This window comes from Calliphora vicina, chromosome 1, assembly GCF_958450345.1.
Source record: "Calliphora vicina chromosome 1, idCalVici1.1, whole genome shotgun sequence".
In the NCBI taxonomy this organism is placed as follows: domain Eukaryota; kingdom Metazoa; phylum Arthropoda; class Insecta; order Diptera; family Calliphoridae; genus Calliphora; species Calliphora vicina.
Window position 1 is genome coordinate 75859833 of NC_088780.1, and position 6934 is coordinate 75866766.

The 6934-nt window shown below is 29.6% G+C and overlaps 1 long non-coding RNA gene across 1 annotated transcript in view; it reads right to left on the reverse strand.

Annotated features, from left to right (window-relative positions):
* LOC135963213 (uncharacterized) overlaps positions 1-2247 on the reverse strand; it is a 98241-nt gene extending 95994 nt beyond the window's left edge. The window contains exon 1 of the long non-coding RNA XR_010576839.1: positions 1996-2247. This is a non-coding gene — a long non-coding RNA (uncharacterized LOC135963213). The remainder of the gene's footprint in view (positions 1-1995) is intronic.
* Between the last annotated feature and the right edge of the window lie 4687 nt (positions 2248-6934).

Here is a 6934-nt window from a genome sequence, read left to right on the forward strand (position 1 = left end):
TACCCCCATTAACACGAAGCCTGGTTATGGCCTAACTAATAGTTATACTGTCGGTTAAAAATATTTTTGTATGAAAACTGTCAGTTTAACTATTAGTTAATACATAACCAGACATCGTGTTACTGGGGGTTACTTGTTTTAATATAAAATAAGCACTATTTTAATAATAGCTCCATCTAAATATCAAATTTTAGTTCTAATTCAAACTTAACCGTTCTAAGTGTTAAAGAAATATTGTCTTTTAAATTTGCTCCTGTAACATCAGTTGATGTCGAAAGAACATTTTCTATGTTTAAAAATGTTTTCAGATCCAAGACAACGATTTTTATTTGAAAATTTAAGTAAATTTTTTTTGGTTAAAAATTATGTAAAAGTTTGTTTTTTTAAGAGCATATTTTTTAAATTTTAAGAGCATATTTTAAAGTTTTTACTGCATATTTAAAGCGCCTAAAACGCTTTTTTTAGAGCATATTTCCGGTTTCCCTGGTAATAAGTTACATGGATAAGAAAAAACCCCTGTTTGTCAAAATTTTACCCCCTATAACTCAGAGAGTTCTCGACCGATGTTGTTGAAAAATTGTGTCTGAGTTACTATCCAATAGAGCTAACCTTGGTGCAAATTTCATCCCGATCGGAAGACATCGATTTCAAAAGTTGGTTCACTTGACATGAAATGCCCCATAGGTATATAATAATAATATAATTATTTTGGCCTTTTTAGGCTTTGTATTACAAATAAATGAAATTAAAATTAATTTTAAATTTTCTTTATTTCAGTTTAATTTTATGTATAACATACTCAGGAATTGCTACTATGTAATATAATTATAGGGCCTTTAAGGCTTATATTACATAAATTGTGAATAAAAAATAAATATATAGAAAAACGTACAAATTTGTCAAAGGGGGCAAGGTTTGTGGAACTTCTGAGGAGTAAATAAAGGCCTTTTATATAAGTATTCGATATTGTGAGGATTGATAATTTAGTAAAACAAAATTTTATAAAATTTTGGGACTTCATTTACCTTAAAAACTAAAAAATTTATAATATGGTGATTTTCCACGAATAAAAATATAAAATTTGAATTAATGTAAAATTTTAAGTTATAGATATCATAACAAAATTTGTAACCAATATAGACTCAAATGTCCTTCAATCAATGGCATTAGAATTTTTGACATTCTTTATTTTCAAATACCAAAATTCGTAAAATGGGGAAAATGTGTTCCTAAAACCTAGTTTTTTTTTAGAAAAGGTCCCACTGTGACGTTATTTATCGTGTGATAGTAAAAATACTTAGTAAGTATTTATGAAACATATGGGGTTATACAAATATGGAGCATTTTCGTGGATGCTTTGTCTTTTCAGAATTTTTTACTCAAACCGATTTTTTTTTTAATTGGCCAAGTTTGGATAGGTCTGGGGGGTGATATGTCCGCTAAAGTGAGCCAAATTTTTTTTTTTTAAATTTGAGAACCGAGGTGACCAATTTTGAGGGGCTACGCACTTGCCCCATTAGCGCTAGGAAGCTGAACAAACATAAATCGACTCGAAAACACTTCAGCTCAAACCATGTGAAATTTTGTAACAATATCTCCAATAGTTCCCAAGATACCGAATTAGTTTCTAAACCACTGTGCGATCTTGATTTATACCGATTTTTTCTATTCTATGAACTGAAAACTGGCTTCGCTTTGTTAAGATTTCATGTATGTACACCGGCATCGCTTTGTATATTCTCGGTACTGCATAACTCAAGGCGTATTTAACATGCACCTTGGCATAACTCAATCTGAAAACGAAAATGTTCGAAAATTTGTGTTAAATACATTGTAATTCGAAAAGATTTCCTTTCGAATATAATTAGGATGTAACCCCCCTGATCAACATTATTTATTCATTAAATTAAAACTTAAATCATTGTGTAGTAGTTTTGCTTTTAAGCACCTAAAACAAGCATCGATTATATAACATAAGGTATATGTCATACTTACAACTTTTTATAATTGAGTCAGATATACACCTATCCAATTTTTTTCCAAACTCATCTTCTGTGTAAGATATTTGACTATTTTTAGAGCTCATTTTGTTACTACTTTTTCTAATTACTTTTTATAAGCATATACGGCAAATATTAACAACTCAAAATGAAGACCAAAGTAAATTATTAATTTACTTTGATGAAGACAACAATACAATGCGAATTCAATAATTTATAATAGTGCTGCCCAAATGTGTTCCCAGACTTTTTTGTGTCTTCCTCAAAATATTATCCACAAAATACAGTTTTTGTATCCCTAAAAATCCCCAGTAAATATCACGGGAGCCAAGATGGCGTAGATTTTGGGAATTTAAAATACCGGGAAGTAAAAATACGCAATTTATGGGAATTAAGAAAATCGGGAAGTAAAAATAAATAATTAAAAGTAATATTTAGTAGAAAACTATAATTTAAATTTCACAAAAATTACTAGTTGGAATTTAGTATAAGGTTAATCAAAAATGGCAAAAAAAAAATCGTTGCTGATTTATTACTGGAAACATGGGTACTGGCTTGGTACAAGAAGAGTATATTATGAAAGTAGACAGCTTTTGGAACAATATGAGACAATCTTGTGATTGGTTCCAGAGAAATATATTCCTCCAAAATGGCAAAAAATAATCGTTGCTGATTTATTAAGGGAAACGTAGGAAGTGGCTCGGTACAAGCCATATATATTATGAAAGAAGACAGTTTTTGGAACAAAATGAGCCAATCGTGCTAAAAATCGTGTGATTGGTTCCAGAGCAAAATGACTTCATCCAAAATGGCCAAAAAAAATCGTTGCTGATTTATTACGGGAAACGTGGGAAGTGGCTCGGTACAAGCCAAATATATTTTTTTCGTTTTTTCGTTCTAACAACTGTCAAAGCTTGTTTTTATATTTAAATATCTACATATTCTAAGCTTATAAACAAAATATTTGTTTACATAAATAAGTAAAGCCCTCACTATTCAATTATCTACACTATATTAAGTTTAAATACTTATTTGTTTAATTTTTCATTTTGGTTTTTTGACATTTTTTAAGACCAATCGTTGTTTTTTGTAAAACTGACACCACCTTGTGTGAATTCGCCTTGCTACCACTCGCGTGAACAAAACATACCAGTAGCTCGTTCAAAGTAAATTAATAAAGTAGCGACAGTACTACAACAAATACAACATTTACAAAAACCACAAGCAATTTTGTTTTTGGTTTAAGGTCTGAGCTGTCAAAGTTGCCTGTTGTTGTTTTTGCTTTTGGGCTTGTTGTATTCTTCGCCACAACAACCACAAGTGAATTGACAGTTCAGACCAAAGTAAAAAAAATAGTCAGCTGTTCTACTGAGTCTACTTTATTAATTTACTTTGAGCTCGTTTCTGTATTTCTCGCATCGGAAAACTTCTCACATGAATGCATTAAACACATTCAAGACAGCAGGCTACCAACTTCAATCTGTCAAAAATAAAATGCACACGTTTATATGAAGTCGATTATTTTGACAACAGCACAGCTACACGGCCACACGACTACTCATGCCGATGTAGCCGAATTAAGGCCTAGTTAGTTTGTACGTTCCGTTACGTTCCGAATCAGCTGTTTTGTTTTTAGAATAGGGAAAGTTGTGTATGTCATTAGTTTTTCTGTAACGTTGCCGTTCTGTTGCGGATGAATCTGTTGAAAACAGAATTTTGTCAGCAACGTTAAGTGACAGCTAAAACAGCTGATATCATATATACACAAAAATGCCAACAATTGAGAGCAGTGGTGCCAACATTTTTGAAAGGGAAATATTTATTATTAACAAAAGAATAAAAAAATATAATATTTTCAAAAAAACATTAAAATTTAATAAAATAAATTTCTTTTAATGTATGTACTATGTATGTAAACAAATTAGTTTAAATTAAATCATTAACAAAAAATATATGTATGTATTTATAAAAATGTTCACAATAATATGTTGAAGGTCTAAATACAAAAAACACAAAATAGTAACAAAATCACCAAGATGGTTTTTGGTTATTATTTTAAAAACAGCTGATACGATCTTACGGAAAAACTAACTACAATATAACAGCATTCAGAACGGCACAGAACAGAAACGTTACAGAACGCAAAGACTAATGGAGCCAAGGCATATTTAACCAGGTGGCAGCGTAACGCCAGCTGACTATTTTTTGCTCTACTCATGTTTTGCCTTGTGAAATGTCAAAAACTTGTTTACAAACATATTAAAATTTGTAATAAGATTAAAAAGATTATTTTATATTTCAAAAAGTTAGTATTTGTCACCGCTTTATGTGCATAAAATATTTAAAAGTGTTAAAAAAAACTTTTTCATTTATAAAAGTGCGTTTTTGTGAATTTTTTTTTGGACAGTTTACACTGTTTTACACAAACAAAAATGACTATTGTTGTTGTATTGTTGTAATTGTTGTAGTTACGCTGCCACCTTGTTAATACATCTTGAATGGAGCCTTTAGGCTAATTTCTATTTTTGTCAACTACAAAACAGAAATAGTGTTGCTAATATAATAAAAAAATGTAGATCAAATTAGTGCTTAAAAAATATATTTTTTTACTTAATTAAGAGAAGTTTCTGATATATTGAAATAAATTATATTATATAAATTCATATTGAAATAAATTAATAACAGGTACATAATTAATTATAACCATATATATATTTTTACTCAAAATAATTGTTTCAATCTTAATTACTTTGGAATTTTGTACGGTTATTTTTTATTAAAGTGGCACCACTGAATTATAAATCAGCTGTTTTCTTTGCTGTCGTCTTTAAGGGCACCATACACTATCAAAATGCTTGATGTCACTTTCGTATACGTGTAATTTGATGCTTTGATGTACACTTGATTGATGACTCGTTAATCTGCATTTTATTTTCGATTTTGTGGTGTTAACACCAATAGCGGTGTTAACAATATTTAATTCAAGGTGCATTTAATAAGGTGCCATCGACAGCACAGCTGATTATAGAAATAGCACGCACAAATGTCAAACTACATATATAAAAAATATCCGCTAGTACGCCCGTATGTCAAACTCTATATATAAAAAATATGTGAATTCGCCTGTATTTATTTCAATTCGCCACTGCTGTCACCTTGTTAAATACGCCTTGATTTAATTTTTATTTGCACTAAAATGTATTTAAAAATGTCAATATCGTATGCAACTTTAATTGCAATAACGAGAACATGTTGAGAATAAAGAAAAAAACCAAAATAATAAGCGAAATATGTAATATAAAAAAATATTCTCTTCATCCGACACGCTCATCAACCTCACGCCTTGAAATATTTTTGTAAATGACTTCGTGATTGATGAGAAAACACCATACACTATCAAAAAGTGACATCAAGCATGCTAAAAATCAAAATGTTTTTGATTTTCCATCAAGCGTTGTCGGTGTCACACATCCAAACACATTTTCATTAACCTAGCGTTTACACATGCAAGTAACAGTTCGAAAAACACAATACATTCACACTTTTGCACTAACACAAGCACACATGCAGCCACTTACAGCTCACTGCCTAGTGAATTTCGATGGACAGTGATTTTTTGACACTTACTGCAATAAAGTGTCAAAAACACAAACAGAGTTGCCTAACTAAAAAAATTTAAAAAAAAATTACTGGATTGTGGTAAAATAATTATTATATTTTTAACTTATTTTATGTATATTTGTAAAAAAATTGTTTTTTCTCTTCAAATATGAATAAAGAACGCTATTAAATTAATTTAAGAGCACTAATCTCATTAAAGTAATAATAATAATTATTTATAACAATTATTTCCCTACAAATATATGTATGTGGTATCCTAGGCAACTCTTAATAATAATGTGTTTACGTTTTGACGACATTTTTAAAATGAACTTTTACTTGCATGTGTAAACGCTCAAGCAACTTGTAGACATTTCGATGTATTTTCGACATTTTCGATAATAATACGTATTCTCAACTTTCCTCAATCTACTTGCATGTGTAAACGCACCGTAATACTACCATAGTGCTTGATGAGTATTTTGATAGTGTATGGTGCGCTTTAAAATAATTCAGTAGCTGCAACACGACTACAACTGTAACCAGCAGAATTTGTGTTCGTGTAGCCTGTTGTCTTGAATTTGGAAAACGGGGCGTGATAGAGTATGGTCTTGGCTACATTCCCCCATACTTGGTTTTTTCCTGTACGAATGGGTGTTCGAACAAATTTTTCAAAAAACTGTTTTATTGAAAAATCACTCAAACTATTTGGGGATATATAGGGCAAAAATGGTTATTTGTGCCAAAATTAGGAAAACGGGGCGTGATAGGGGATGGTCTATTTTTTGAAAAATCAAACAAACTTTTAAAACTAAATATGCAATTTGGTACACTAGCATTTTCTCTAGTGTATGCAAAAATAAATAAATTTTTATAAAATAAGCTCTCTCCACACAAAATTCTTCCAAAATTTTTCTAAAAAATGTTTCTACAATTTTAAAATATTTGTATGAAAAACACTCAAAAATTATTTAAAAACTGAAATTTGAAAATTGTTTTCCTTTCGTAGACATATCGTATATACTCGAATTGCAGAAACTTTTAGAATCGTGTTTGATAATAAAAATTACAAAATAAAAATGTAAATTTGTTTACTATTTTGTAAATTTAAATCTAACTATTAGAAACAAAAGTGATAATATTGTTACGTTTTAACCTTTTCAAAACGTTTGTTTATTTCCATTAAATAAACCGAATACTTTTGATTGCAAATAAAAGCCGTTTGTTTAGTAGTTTGAAAATTGTAACAACTCTTTATTTATTTAAAAAGTACAACAGAATTAAATAGTCACTCAATGTTTTTTTATACACGTTTCTAAATTCGCAGAAATACA